Here is a 16404-nt window from a genome sequence, read left to right on the forward strand (position 1 = left end):
TGTCCTCAAACACCCAAGCAAGAAATGCATCCAAAAGCCTTTCAATATATATCCTCCATACATCTGTGCTGCACATCCACCTCCTCACATACCACGTGGATTGCAAAAAAACAGGCATGGCTGAGTCACCGGTGATAGGCAGCATTCTGAAAAATGGAGAACAACTCCAAAAACCCTGGCCAGACCCCTGCCGCCAGCCCACCCCTTCCAATTTAAACATTCTATTTTTTATAAACCTGTGACACAGCAGCGCTACTCTCCCCAAGTTTATAAAGTAAACTCCTTTAGAGCTATAGAGTTTACAGAATTCTAATGCATTTAAATTGCCTTACACTCTCCTGTGTTCCCACTTCTTTGGTTAAATATAAATATGTAAATAACTCTCCTCCAATTTTGGAATCCGCAGCTGTACCCAAAGCCGAGTGGTTTCGATACATGTATAGCCAAGTTATTTATAGTTTTGTGTCATATTTTAGCGCTGAACCTTAATCCTATTTTTTGAGTTGAGAAGTAAAGTCATATTATGTGCAAGTTGCAAAAAGCAGACCAACACAAAGCATTCTGGGTCCAACGAAAAAGCACCACTTATTCTGCCCAAATATTAAACAAACACAGCCCTGTGCACTTCATTATGAAGTAACATGAATTTTCTTAAGAATTACTGACTTCAATAACTAATACCAGCATCTAAAACAGGCTGATGATAGCTCTCCACCATAGAAAAGTAAAAAAGCAAGCCGCTTATGCAGTTCCTTCCAAATGTGGTACGATAATACACAAGTAACCAATAAATTAATTACAGGTTATAATTATTAAACACAATTTGATTGCATATAAGTAAATACATCACATCACCCATTAATAGCAACAATGTCTAATCTCCTTTGCTTTTTTCTCTTTTTTTCTTCCCTTTAAAGCATTTGAGTGTTCTGAAGCCGCTGACACTTTATTTCCGGTATAGGGTTTTATGGTTTCCATGGCAAAAATCTAGATGTAACTCATGGGAGAATGTCCATATTAAGAGATCGATCATGAAGTAGGTCTCAAGCTGAAGCTGAATAACTGTGCACTTTCAAATTTTCATCAGGAAAAAATGAGTAGGAGCCACTAACTTTAAAGCATCTCGTGCCACTGAAGTTGTTAGCAGGTGGTGAAACAACGGTTTCTGAAAGTACAGCAATCACAGAAGCCGCTGTGCAGCTTACAGACCATTCTAATCCACCTCTCTAACCAGAGGCCAACACTGTGAAACACAAAACACCCCAATTTCAACCACAGAGAAACAGAGCAACACCACAACACACCAGCAAAAGACACATATCAGCCATAATTAAATAAAAAAAGAAGAAGCAAACATTCAAAAAGGAGAGGGAAACAGCAGCAACGTCAACCCCATATGACCAAACAACTCTGTACATTTCCAACAGCAACTTTTGAGCCCACCACATTCCTGGACATTACCAACAGTAACCCCATAATACACATTCAGTACGGACATGGTCTTTATCCACATATCATGTTTTATATTGGCTCCGGACACTACCAACAGCAAAGTTTATGTTAAAAATAGCTCCGGATGCTAATAAGAGAAAGCATATGCAAAAATAACTTTTTATATATACACTAAAATCATGTCTGTAGAAATTTCTGAAGACAAAATAAACTGTCTATCAATATAATACTAAACTAAATATAAGCACCAAATCATTGAGACATGTTTATTAATGAAGTTATTTATCCAAACAAAGTAGCAACCTATAGCTATAACTGTACTTCAATACAAATGTCAACAAATAGACTACAATAACTCAGTTTAAACAGTAACCCATACCTATCAAAAATAAGAAACAACTAAATATTTGCATAATAAGCATCAAAATAAAACAGTAAAGACTATCATTAGAAAGTATAATAAACAGTGGTAAAATCTTACCTGTTCCGGTTATCAATTTCCCCGACCTTAGGGTCATTAGTATGTTTAGAATAAACAGACTGGATTTCCATTGTGAATAGAAGCATTTAATTGCAGTTTTTTATTTTCTTAGATTCTTCTTGTGCTCATGGGTCTTCCAAGTTTCATTTTCGGCTAATATCTTCAGGTTAGTATTGGCCCTATCCATTTCTTCTATTTTGTCCAAATGTTTGTTGGATTTAACAAAAGTAAGAGTACTGTCCAGATCTTCAAATAATTTAGATTTATCCTGGTAAAATATTTTAAGCCTTGCAGGAAACAACAGGTGAGATTTTATCTGATTTTTTTTTTTTTTTTAAGTTTTTTTTTCAAAGGTAGGAAAACTTTTCTTTTTGCAATTACCACAGGAGAATATTCATTATCAAAACAAACTAAATTATCTTTTATTTTAATTGGAGATGTTGCCCATGCTGTCTTTAAGACAATTTCCTTATGTGAGGAAAGGAATTTTACAATCACAGATCTTGCAGAATTACTTTTTTTATTTTTTGATGAAAGCAAAGATCTGTGTGCTCTTTCAATACCATATGAAAGAGCCTCAGATAATTCTAGTATTTCAGGTATCCATGTAGACAAGAACTTTTCCATACTATCTCCTATTTTTTCTGGCAAGCCAAAGATTCTGATATCATGTGACCTGTTTTTTTATATCATCTATTTTAGACAAAAGGTGAGTATTTTGCTTTAAAAGGAATTCAGTATTATGCCTACCTTCCTGGAGCCTAGAATCCATATAATACAGGGCTGTTTCCATACCTGAAATCTGTTCTTTCTGTTTTAAATCTTCATGTATAATGCTCATTTGTTAAGTACAGCTCTCCTTAAAACAATCCAATTTCAGGTCCATTTTATCCATTGTACCAAGTAACAAAGATTATAATTGCTTTTTGAAAGTTGTATCCTGGTGAAAAGATTTGTTGAAGCTCATCTTGTTGACTAGAGTAGTTCAGATCATCTCTGATGTTTTTTGACAGGAAAAAATAATCAAAAATATTTTTTATACTATCCATGTATAAGGTATAAAATATTGTTTTATAAAAAAAATCTAGATTTCTGATGTATTTTAAAAAATTCTGTCAGAAAAAATTGGAATAGACAGAGCTGAAGAGAAGTTCTGTTACTCTTAGTGCATCTTGGCCACACCCCAAAGCCAGCTTTTCTTGACTACCTTGCTAATTATATCCTTGAATTTCTGAGTCCCAAATTTTCTTTGCAAGTGGTTCCAAATGTAATGCAAATAATGAGGTAAAGAGGACACCCTGGCTTGGAGTGCAGTAGTAAATAAGATCATAAGAAGAAGGCATGCCTAGCTTTGATTTCAACCAGTGCCACAGTATTTTGAAAATGTTTCTGGAATTGTCCCCATATAAGGGCTTAGTTTTTGGGACTCTCCATTCTAGATCCAATGCCTCCTCAGGTGAGAGGTCCTTGTATCTGGTCAGGGTCAGACCAACATCTGATCCGACCGGTTTGTTTTATCTGGCCAAAGTCAGGCCAGCCTTGGATTCATTGGATTAGATTGCTCTTTCTGCTCGGCCGTCTGATATGACAGGCTTGTTGGATCCGGCTATCATTATCGAGGATACAGCTTCGCTGAGTTTCTCGAGGCATTCATTCCAGTTGGCTACTAGACCCTGGAGCATATGTCCAGGTCACAGACACCACAGACGCCAGCGTTATACATCTCTGGCCAAGTCTACCCACTCCTCTCCCTCTAGGTCATCCAGGAGTTTGTTGCCCTCTGACATGGATAGGATGATGGAGCTTCCTCAAAACCCAAATAGAGTTGGGGCTTCTAGCATCTCCAGTTCATCCGGCTATGGGAGCTTCTCCAGTCCTGATTCATCACTCTCCTCTTCAGACCACAGTGGCTGTATAATCTTCGGATACTGATATCCGAGGTCGGATCCCGACTAGGTTGAGTATTCCCTTTTTCTCGACCCTGTTAGGGTCCATGGCCTGCACTGTTCCTCCACCCTCAGACCAGAGTGGGCTGCACCCATGCTGGAGTGGTCAGCGTTGGCTGCACAGGTACTGGGTTGGGTCTGGATTTTTCAGACCGGTCTGTTCCTTTTGGGGCCTTCAATAGCTCTGGATCTGTATTATCCGAGGGCTGTGGTAGGCCTCGTTCCTCCTCTCTGGGGGACTTTGCCCTCTGAGATTGAGGACAGGACCACATCCAGACCCTTGGCCTTCTCGGTGGTAGAAGCTACGTCTCTCGCCCCTCCAGGTCCATCCCTGCCCCGCTAGACTGTGGGTGGCGAGGCCTTCCATCCTGTCTTAGCCCCCCCCCCCAGTTCTAGCCTTCAGGGAGTTTCTTCCTCTTACTGGGTCCCGACTTCTTCTAAGTCCTCCCTGGAGCCCCCCGGAGTCTCTCACAGAGGGCACAGACTTCAATGAAGGGGAATGGTCCCCCAGATCTCTGCCTGACTTTGTCTCCTTTGGAGACATACTGAAGCAGAAGGGCAGATGGTCTCCCCAACCCCTGTCTTCGTAGGAGTCTGTTTGTCTGAAGGCGTTCGGGGAGGGCCCATTTACTTTCTGGGGGTCCCCCCTGCTGACTAGTTGGTTGATCTTATCGTCAGCAGGGAGTGGAAGGAGGCTGACGCTGTGGAGCCAGTTCCCAAACAAGCCCATAAATTCCTTAGCCTCCACCCCCCATGTGGACCGCCCCTTCTAGAGCAAAGGAGTTCCAGTCAATGCCATTATGATTGCCGCTACCACCAAGAAGGAGCTGGCAGAGCAAAACTCCATGGTCCATCTCCCGAGCAGGGAGTCCCAGGTGATAGACTGACATGGGAAGTGTGTGTATGCTTCAGCTACCTTTGAACTGAGGGCTGTTAATTACTTGGCACACTTTACCTTCCTCCAAAGGGATTTGGTCAAAGAACTCGTCACTTCCCTTAGAGTTGTTACTAGCGGAGGACCTCAGGAAGGTGTCTCCTCTAAGCTTTCTTTGACTTCCCTCACTAATTCCTCTGAGGTTAATTTCCAGTGCTGCAGAAGTTGCCTCTTATGCGGCAGATACCAGCATAGATATATTGTGGCATGCCTGGCTGTGACTATATGGGTTTGAGGAATCTTTGAAGGCGTCTTTCATCAATGCTTAATTTGATGGGTCCACCATCTTTGGACCATCCATGAAGGATACTTTGACCCCTAGAGAGCAGTAAGTCCAGAATTTGTCCGTGTTCCGGATCAAGCTTTCTACTCCTCAGAGGTCCTTTTCCAAGACCCAGTGAGGAACTAGGAATGTGTGGTTCCAGAAGTCAGTCTTCCTTCCAGAATGCTCTAGTTAATTCCTCTTTTAGAGGTAAGGGGAGAGAATTCAATGGCAGACACCTTAGAGGCAGGTGGGGACCGCAGAATCTGGGCTCCAGAAAACCTTTCCCTGAGCACCCGTTTCAGTGTTCTGAGACGTTGCCAGACTGTCCTGCCCTGCAGGCAGTTGGGGGTCATATTTCCCTTCATCCATTAGCCTTGACAAACATTACATCCAATCAGTGGGTGTTAAGCATAGTTTCCAGGGGTTATTTCATTCCCCTATCGGAACCCCCCTCTAACATGAAGGTATCTCCCCAGTGTTCCACCCCGTCAGAGGGAATTGGCCTTCAAGCCATCCAAGATGTTGTATCAGGGCAAAGAGGGCCCGGAACTTAAGCTCGCTTCTTTTTAGTGCTACAAAGGACCGGGGGCCTGCTTCTTATTCTGGACCACAGCAAGCTGCATCTTTCAGAAAAAAAGTCCACGTTCTGGATGGTCACTCTCCAGTCCATTCGGCGCCTGTTACGCAAGGATGACTGGATGTGCTGAGTGGATCTCCAGGATGCTTACTATCACATCGAGATAGACAGATGCTCCAGGAGACACCTTCACTTCTGAGTAGGGGCCAATCATTACCAGTTCAGAGCCCTAACCTTTGGGCTCACCACATCTCCCCCCAGGTGTTTATCAGATGTATGTCAGTAGTAGCGGCTCACCTGCGGCTGCAGGGATTTCAGGTTTTTCCAAAACTTGACGATTGACTCCTCAGGGCACCCACAAGCCATCGACTGTTACAGGCCATCTGCTATGTCCTACTACTGTTTGATCAGTTGGGGATCACAGTCAGTCTTTCAGTTAAATCATACTCCCATGTGAAAGCTGGAGTTCATAGGACTCCAGATAGCCTCCATTTTGGAGATTGCAGCACTGCCTCCAAGCATAGTTCAGTTGATCCAGAAGTAGGTCAAGCAGATATTAGATTTTCGCATCCTCTGGTCCACTTTATTCTTCAAACCCTAGGATCCATGGCCCTGGCCATTCAGCTTGTTCCTCTAAAGAGGCATCATACACGGATTTTGCAGTGGACCCTGACAGTTCAGTGGTTGCCATGTCTCAGCCCATGTCCATAAGACTGATGCCTGTGTGCAGATGGCACCTTCTTTGGTGGCTTCAGTATCAGGATCTCTTCTTAGGCAGGCCTTTTTCTCTTCCTCCGCTCAAGGCCACGGTGACCACGGACGCTTTGCTGTTGGGGTGTGGGGGAGGGGGCATTTCCAAGGAAGAACTGTCCAAGGCACTGACCATGCTGCACATAAATATCCTAGAAATGAGAGCAGTCCTTCTAACGTTGCAAGCCTTTCAGGACTAACTCCCTCTTGGGACGATTGCAATTCAGATGGGCAACATGGCAGTGGTCTGGTGTGTCAACAAATCGGGGAAGCGCGATTATACCCATTGTGCAGAGAGGCCTTGAGAGTGTGGGTATGGACGATGTCTTCCAGGCGCTTTCTCCTTGCAACGCACATTCCCGGGACTCCATCTTGTTGGCTGACAAACTCAGCAGATCCATTTTGAGTCCTCACAAGTAGTCCCTCAATCCCATGGTTGCGGATCAGATTTTCAACCACTGGGGTCAGCTGTGCTGTGACCTCTTTGCCTCCCCGACCAACAATAAATGCAACGTGTACTTCACCCCATCCCCCCTCCCAGGGAGTCACTGAGGGATGCTCTAGTTCATGTTTGACCTCCTGGTTTCCTTTATGCTGATCCCCCAGTCCCTTTTATCCCCAAGGTTTTGCAGAAAGTACATCGCCTGAAGACATCTCTGATCCTCATTGCCCCTTTTTGGCCTCGTCAACTATAGTTCCCTATCATCAGGTCTCATTTGAAGTACCCTCCTGGATCTGATCCCCCACCCTTCGGGGCTTCCTCTTCCAAATCTTCAGACCCTTCATCTAACTGCATGTTTTCTCCAGTTTCAGTGATCTTGTAACAGTCCAGGCTAGCTTCCCCATTAAACATATTATCTTAACCTCCCAGAAACCCTTCACCAGAAAGGATTATGGTAGCAAATGGAAAAGGTTTTCTATCCCTACTAAAAGCAGAAATCTGGATTCTTTTTCCACCTCTGTTTCAGATGACCTTTTTTTCTTGTCCTTGCTTTTCCAGGTTGGGGCAAGTTTCTCTAATATTAAGCTTCAGCTGGCAGCAGTTTCTAATCTTCATGAGAGCATTGAGCCTGCATTCTCTTCCATGCTTTGCAAAGCGTTCATGAGAGATGTTTTCCTGTTAAGATTGCCCATTAAGGATCCCTCACCTCCTTGTTATGTAACCTTAGTGATGCAATCTCTGTTTCAAATTCTTGTCATGGAAAACAGCCTACCTGGTAGCCATAACTTTGGCTAGGGGGGGGTTCTGAATTGCACGCTGTTTGTATTGCGCCTTCGTATATGGTCTTTCACAAGGACAGAGCATCTATTAGGACGAATCCCTCTTTTCTGCCAAAGGTTGCTTCTGAATCCAATCTAAATCAATATATTTAGTTGCCAGTTCCCTTCCCTAATTATTCCAACAAAGGAGAGTACCTTCTTCATACCTTGGATGCACACAAGCAGTTATGGGTTTATCTCTACATAGAACCAAGGAGTTTCGCATATCAGATCAGCTCTTTGTGGCTTTTTCTCCAAACAGACGTGGCTTCCCAGTCTCTAAAGTGACTATTTCTCTGGCTTCATTTCTACCGTCTACGCCAGTGGTCATCTTGAGGTTCCAGGAAGAGTTGGGGCTCATTCTACTAGGTCCATAGCTACTTCCTCAGCCTTCATGGCCATACTCTGCATTGATGACATTTGTGCTGCTGTTACTTGGTGTAATCCTCACACCTTTATATCTCATTACAAGCTGGATTTGGTTTCCAGGAACAGGTCTTCCTTTGGCTCTGCACTGCTCTGGCATGTCCTTCCTTGAGGTAGCTGGGGACTCTGTCCTGTGGAGATGAATAATGACACGGATAACATTAGATTGAGTTATGTACTTATCTTGACATCTGTGTTATCCTACATTGTTATTCATCACATTTCCCTCCCATCATCCCTTGTCCTTGTTGGATCTTGGAGGAAGTTGGGAGTGTTCTAGTTTCCAGACTTTCTTCTCTTCCTTTTGGGGGTGTAGCGACACTGGATGTGTTGGCAAACTCGATATGAGGGTTAGAGGGCAGCAGGGGATTATGGGAGAGGGAGAAGCTTGAGCCTTGGATCTGTCTATGAGAATGCTGCCGGCCTAGATCCGATGTCAGATCCAAGACCCTATGGTGATGAATAATGACATAGGATAATGCAGATGTCAAGTTTTGGTAAGTACATAACTCTTAGTTTGCATTAGCATGAATTTTCTGAAGGGTATGAAGTCTGACACTCAGATGTCTGTCATTATTTTCTAACTTCAATCATTAATGATTTGCCATTAATGTGATAGAAAACCACAATTTTATGAGAAATAGACCCAAAACATGAAGCAAAAATCTGTACAGTTGAGATGTATTGTGTGTGTGTGTATTTATGCATGTGTGTACATATATAAATAAATGTATATGTTAAGTTGTCTATCTCGCCTTCATTCTTGCTGGATGGGTTCGGAGCCGACCTCGGCTCCGACTCGGCCACTCTAAAAGCTCGAGAGTTGGTTCCACCGGCTCGAGGCTCCCCTTATATCCCACAATGCTAGGCGAGAGTTACCTCAGATCTCGTTTGCCGCTACAGCTTCGAGGTTGGTTTTCTACCGGTTCTTGGTAAGTGACTTTTTCTTGTGGAAATTAGTCTTTCAAAACCCCTTTAATTTTAATATTTTTACTTAATTCCCTTAGTTTAGAGATATTTTTATCCCCTTCTAAAAAATTTCCGTTTTTTTCCCTCAAGAACCTTAGGTTCTTCCCTTGGGCCTACAGGCCTTTTTCTCTTCCCTAGTGGAGTGTGTGTATTATTTTATTTTAAAATCCTAGTTAGTGGTTTTATTATAATTTAACTTGACAGGGTGTAACTAGTGTGTTTGTGTGTGTGTTTGTGTACACCTGTTCAAAAATGTCTAAAGAAGCAAAGGTCTCCGGATTCAAGAAGTGTGATGCGTGCTGTCAGAAAATGTCTCTGACAGACGCTCACACTTCTTGTGTCTACTGTCTGGGGCCTTTGCACCTGCAGGACTCCTGTGCTGTGTGCCATGGCTTCAGCCCCAGGGTCCTGCAGGAAAGAAAAAATAAATTGATACTAAGAGGCTTACTCAAGCCAGAGGATTCCCTATCTGTTTCAACAGGGAAGCCCTCTAAGGCATCTAGGTCTTCGGCTCCGGCTACTGAGCCGAGACCTAAGGTTTCTCAACCTCTGCCTTCATCGGCTCCGGCTGGAGCCGATAAGTCTCAGTCCACAGTTTCTGTGGCTCCCTCGGCTCCGGCCGGAGCCGAGGTAGTAGAGTTCCGTGTCGGCTCCGACCAGACCTTCGGAGCCGACAACTAGGAAGAGGTCCAGGTCACCATCTCTTGGCTCCGTTCATTCGGCTCCAGGATCTCCCCTGCTGTCTGAACGGAGCCAAAGATCTCACTCCTCTAGGTCATCGAGGCTGTCGGATCATGACCTTCAGAGGGTAGTGAGTCGACTTCTTAAGTCCGAGGCACTGGCCCAGATGCTTCAGAGCCCGACTCATCAGTCGATGCCTGCCCCGGTCCATCAACATATTCCTCCTTCGACTCTCTTGAGCTCGGAGCCGGGTCGTGTCGGAACCGAGACTGTGATAGCGTCGGAGCCGATACAATTGTCTTCGGCTCCGTCGTCGGCTCCGTTTTCTTCCTTGGAAGAATCTCAGCGCCGGACTTCCCTCGTCGGCTCCGAGGGGGTGAGTGGCATCGGACTCTTGTCCGACCCCCCTCTCCCTCTCGGTGCTTCGGCGCTGGTGAGTTCGGCTCCGACATCAGCCTCGGAGCCATCACTGTCGGTGCCGAGGGGGGTTCTTAGCTTCGGAGCGGGACCTCCGGCTCTGCCTGACAGGGGTGCATTCGAGGTCATGCGGAGTGTGTTAGAGCCTGGCTCTACTCCACAGTCGGCTCCGTCCGCCCCTCCCTCTATGGTGCCTCAGGCTAAGTCGACTCACTCCCTCATCCCGGACCGCAGAGAGCCAACTCCTCAGGAACCCCTGTGGGATTTCATCCTCTTCCGAGGCCTCTCCTGATTTGGCAGAAGAGCCCCTCGGAAGAGGAAGTGTAAGAGGAAACACATTGACTCACCTGAGTCCATCACGTCAGACACAGATTTGGATGATTCTGAGGGTTCCCCGTTCCCCTTCTGAAGATGTCTCATTTGCAGACATTCTGGAGATCCTGAAACAGAGGGGAAATTGGCCAGCCCTCAACCCTTCGGAGGACGAATCTGTGTATCTTGAGGCGTTCGGCTCTCGCCCTTCCACCTCCTGGGTGTCCCCCTTTGACCCCCTCATGCAGGTGGTCGCTAAGAAGGCATGGACGGCTCCTGATTCAGTGGACCCCACTCCCAGGAGACCCTCCAAGTTCATAACAGCACCAGCAGACAAACAGTTCTTAACAAAAGGAGTCTCTGTGGATGCTATGGTGGTAGCTGCTGCCACTAAGAAGGAGCTAGCTGATCCTTCAGTACCTGTCCATCCACCTAACAAGGAATCTAGGTCCATGGACAGGTACGGGAAGCGGATGTTCTCGTCAGCGACATTTACCATGCGTTCGCTGAACTATCTGTGCCATTTTACTCGTCTTCAAAGGGACTTGATCAAGGAAGCGAGTGAAATGTTAAAGGACCCTACAGCTGCGGGTTTCCAAGATAAGATGAACACGCAGCTGGCTACCCTTAACTCCATATCCAACTCCTCCATGCGCCTCCTTTCTTACGCGGCTGATGGAGCGAGCAGAGCCGCAGGGACAGGTGTGGCCTTACGTAGGCATGCCTGGATGCGGCTATGCAATTTTATGGACCCTTCAAGACGTCTTTCACGAACTCCCGTTTGATGGATCATCCCTCTTTGGTCCTCAAGTGAAAGAAACCTTGACTAGGTGCGAGACTGATGGCAAGACCCTTTCTGCCGTCGGAGTCCGTTTTTCTACTCCTTCCAGGCCTTACCCCAAAGGCCAGAAGGGTGGAAAGATGTGGTTCCGTAAACAATCTCAAGGGACTTCGCCTGACGCACAGAGTCGTTTTCCCGCCAGAGGCAGAGGCGGGAATAACAATGGTAGACGTCGCCCTAGGGGCAGGGGGGTCCGCAGAACCAGGGCAATCGGGAAGCCTTCCCTGACAAGCCCTTTCAGCTTCCCTGAGGTGTTGCCCGACTGCCCATCTTCGGAGGCAGTCGGGAAGATTGTCACTGTACCCAGAAGCCTGGCTATCCCTGACTCAAGACAAATGGGTACAGTCCATCATTTCCGAAGGCTATTCTATCCCCTTTCTTCGCTTTCCAAATCAGTCAAAAAATCCCTTCCAGATGTTCCACCCGCTCAAAGGGATCTAGCAGTTTTGGAGATTTCAAAACTGCTTGCAAAGAGCAATTCAGCCAGTTCCAGCAGACCAGCAAGGATCCGGAATCTACTCAAGGTTCTTTTTAGTTCCAAAGAAAACAGGGGACTGGAGACCAATTTTGGATCTCAGTGTCTTGAACAGATCAGTCAAGAAAACAAGATTTCGGATGGTCACGCTGCAATCCATCCTTCCCCTTTTGGGCAAAGGAAACTGGATGTGCTCTATAGACCTTCGGGATGCGTACTATCACATAAAAATGAACAGACGCTCCAGAAGATTCCTCCGCTTCAGGCTGGGAACCAGTCATTTTCAGTTCAGGGCCCTTCCCTTTGGTCTCACCACTGCCCCGGTGTTTACCAAATGCATGGCAGTGGTAGCTTCTCACCTGAGATGACAAGGATTCCAGGTGTTTCCATATTTGGACGACTGGCTCCTCACAGCTCCCACCAAGCATCTCCTTCTGATGGCCAGAGATTACACTTTTCGCATTTGTCAAAAGCTGGGTATTTCAATAAATTGCGAAAAGTCTGTTTTGTCGCCTTGTCGTACTATTACCTACATAGGTGCAAATCTAGATACAATAAACATGTCTGCAAGACTAACACATCAGAGAATATCAGACATTCACAAATTGGTATCACTCCTTTTCAACAACAACAGAATCAAAGCCAGGTTAGTTCTGAAGGTGTTGGGAATTATGGCAGCGGCCATACCTCTGCTTCCATTAGCCAGATACCACATGCGGATCCTTCAATGGATGCTCTTTACTCAATGGTCATACCAGCAACTTCCTATGTCTCACACCATCATGATCACGCAAGCGTGCAAGAATCATCTCATGTGGTGGATGTCTTCCCCCCAGCTCTTGTCGGGAAGACCCTTTGTTCCACCTCCTCCGGTTGCTACTCTGACAACGGATGCCTCCCTGATCGGGTGGGGGGGGCATTATCAGGGCAGGATGGTCCAAGGCACATGGCAACCAAACGAATGCCACTTGCACATAAATGTTCTGGAGATGAGAGCAGTGCTTTTAGCGTTGCAAGCCCTTCAAGACTCTCTTCCCTTGGGAACGATTGCAATCCAGACAGACAATATGTCTGTAGTGTGGTACATCAACAAACCAGGCGGAACCAGATCATACCCCCTGTGTCGAGAAGCACTCAGACTGTGGCAATGGGCGATTTCTTCTCAGCGGTTTCTGATAGCAACGCACATCCCCGGGAAGTCCAATCAAATTGCGGACAAGTTGAGCAGAGCTATACTCATGCCTCACGAAAGTGGTCTCTGAAAGACTCTGTAGTGAGAGAAATTTTTCTCAAGTGGGGTCAGCCTTGCTGCGATCTTTTGCTACTCCCCAAAACAGCAAGTGCAGAGAATATTTCACTCTATTCCCTTTACCAGGCCAACCCAGCAGAGACGCTCTAGTCCAAGTTTGGCCCCGGGACTTCTGTATGCATTTCCTCCTTTCCCACTGATCTCTCAAGTAATACAGAAAGCTATCGCTCAGAAGGCCTCATTGATCCTCATTGCTCCTTACTGGCCTCGACAAGTGTGGTTCCCCTTTCTACATCGCTTTCTCTTGAGCGACCGTGGAATCTGGACCTAGTTCCAGATCTTTTGATCCATCAGTCGGGTCAGTTTCATCGCTCCTCCCTCTCTGAACCTCACTGCTTGGTTCCTCCAGTTCCAACCTTAGCCAGGCTTCCTCAATTATCTCACTCTGTTAGAGATATTTTGATAGCTTCCCATAAATCTTCCACTCGAAAGATTTATTTGAGTAAGTGGAAACGCTTCACATATTGGGCTCAAGGAAAGGACATAGATCCTTTCACTGCTTCCATCCAACTAGTTCTTGATTTTCTAGCTGAACTCTTCCATGCAGGTTCATCTCCCTCTACACTTAAAGTTCAATTGGCAGCTATTTCTAATTTTCATGTGGGTATTTCTGAATCTGCCCTAATGTCCCACAAGCTCTGCAAAGCCTTTTTGAAAGGAGTTTTTCTTCTCAGACCTCCTATAAGAAATCCTCCTTCTCCTTGGGACCTAAATTTAGTTCTTGCTTCTTTGATTCTACCCCTTCGAACCTGCAGTCTCCTGCTCTTTAAAATTATTATCATGGAAAACTCTTTTTCTGGTAGCTATCACATCAGCTAGAAGAGTTTCAGAACTTCAAGCACTCAGCTGTCGTCCTCCTTATCTTTTGTTTCATAAGGACAGAGTATCCTTACGAACTAACCCGTCCTTTTTGCCTAAAGTGGTTTCGACGTCAAATCTAAATCAAAGCATTGATCTACCGGTCTTTTTTCCAGAATACTCCAATAGGTCTGAACAAAAATTACACTGCCTGGATGTTCACCGTCAATTGAGGTACTACTTGGATAGAACTAAACAGTTCAGAAAATCTGATCAGCTGTTTGTCTCCTACGGAGAGCAGAAAGGGACTTTCAGTTTCAAAGGTATCATTATCCAGATGGCTAACATCTTTGATTTCCCTTGTATATGAAATTAGACATCAAAAGCTGCCTGATAAACCTAAGGCTCATTCCACCAGAGCTTTGGCTACTTCTTTAGCCTTCCAAGACAGACTGCCTATCGACACCATTTGTGCAGCGGCTACTTGGGCTACTCCTCACACTTTCATTTCTCATTATAAGTTGGATTTAGCTTCTAGGCATAGAGCTAACTTTGGTTCCACTGTTCTCAGGAGTCTGTTCCGTTAGGCCACCCGGGACATGGTGCTAGGGACGCGGTCCCATCCAGCAAGAATGAAGGCGAGATAGACAACTTAACATATAGAAGTTATGTTCTTACCATAACGTTCCATGTTAGTTGTCTTCTCGCCTTCTTCTAAGGCCCCACCCTCCTTCCCCCTGGCCTGGACAGACCTAGAGGAGTTGTGATTGTGACCTCTCTTTCTACCACCTCTTTCTTAGACATATGCTATTATGCATATTTCCTGGTTCAGGATGTAGGTCACCCTTCTTTCTTCCTGTTGTTAGAGGTGGACTCTGTTTTACAGTTATTCTGTTACTATTATAAGCTGGGGTTAGCTTACAAACGAGATCTGAGGTAACTCTCGCCTAGCATTGTGGGATATAAGGGGAGCCTCGAGCCGGTGGAACCAACTCTCGAGCTTTTAGAGTGGCCGAGTCGGAGCCGAGGTCGGCTCCGAACCCATCCAGCAAGAAGAAGGCGAGAAGAAGACAACTAACATGGAACGTTATGGTAAGAACATAACTTCTATATATATGTGTGTGTGTACATACATATATATATATATATATATATATATATATATATGAGTCTACTTGAAAACACCGACATGCAAAACACCGATGAGAACACCGAGACAGGAAGACTGGCAACTGAGATGACCGACAGTTTAAAAGCCCAACGCTGAGAACACCAACATGTTAAGGTAAGTGTGCAATAGTGACAGACTTTAGGGTTAGGGTGCGGGCAAGGTAAGTATGCGATAGTGACAGACTTTAGGGTTAGGGCGCGGGTTAGGTGAGTGTGCGATAGTGACGGACCTTAGGGTTTGGCTTAAGGTTAGTGCATAGACAGTTGTGTATGTAAAGTTTAGTGTAGGTTTTTAAGGTTTGTGTTGTGTGTGTGTTTTTCGGAAAAGGTATTTTTGTTTTGTTGATTGTCGGGATTGTGGTTTGTCGGGCATGTGAAGTTTCATGCTTTTAAACTGTCTGTCATCTCAGTTGTCGATCTTCCGGTTTCTTGTGTTCTCGTCGTCAGTGTTTTGCATTTCGGTGTTTTAAAGTAGACCCATATATATATATATATATATATATATATATATATATATATATATATATATATATATATATATATATATATATATATATATATATATATATATATATATATATATATATATATATATATATATATATATATATATAATATGCATATATTTTTGTGTGTAGATATGTATATAGCTATATATAGGTTTACTATCAAAATACCATTTGGACAATGTGCGAATAGGGAAACTCTAACGGCTGCTTTCAACATTTCAAATCGAAAATGTTGAAGCCACAACAGCGAATGTACACTAGCACTTGATGTTATGGAGTCAACATTTTGAATGCAGATCGCACTATAGTGGGGACTGGGAAATGTACCCTTTCCCTCAATGTAGTGTGATCTTGGCGTTTGTATAGCAGGAGGTGCATGGGGGGGGGGGGGCTTGCCCCCTTGCAAAATGTTCTTAGTTCATGACCGGAAGTGTAGTTTTCTGAGATGTCGACTTTACTGAAATACTTCGTTCGGTCATGTTCCTGCTTGTTTATTTGATTTCTGACTTTTGGGTTGGAAACATAAACACTTGCACATTGCAGGTGCGAGTTTTTGGTAGTTAATGAGATATATGTATATGTATGTGTGTGTATGTAATTGCTCCTTGTTGCATGTAATATTGTTATATGTTTGCTATATACCTGTTTTGCAAATATTTTTTTATGTATAAATTTGTTTGTGTAGCCTTTGCTTAGTGGATTAGGAAAATTTATTCTGAATTAAAAGTGAGTGCAGAAGTGTTTGCTGAAAATATATTTCCTTAAAATATAGAAATCTAATTTCTCCTGAGTTAAATTAAAACATTGCAAGTTTTTCACAGATTTCTTCACT

General features: G+C 44.5%; 1 protein-coding gene across 1 annotated transcript in view; it reads left to right on the top strand.

Annotated features, from left to right (window-relative positions):
* NUP155 (nucleoporin 155) overlaps positions 1-16404 on the top strand; it is a 1504248-nt gene that overhangs the window by 322547 nt on the left and 1165297 nt on the right. The gene's annotated exons all lie outside the window — the stretch shown is intronic.

The sequence above is a fragment of the Protopterus annectens genome, chromosome 1.part0 (genome assembly GCF_019279795.1).
Source record: "Protopterus annectens isolate FY-2018-M chromosome 1.part0, PAN1.0, whole genome shotgun sequence".
In the NCBI taxonomy this organism is placed as follows: Eukaryota; Metazoa; Chordata; order Ceratodontiformes; family Protopteridae; genus Protopterus; species Protopterus annectens.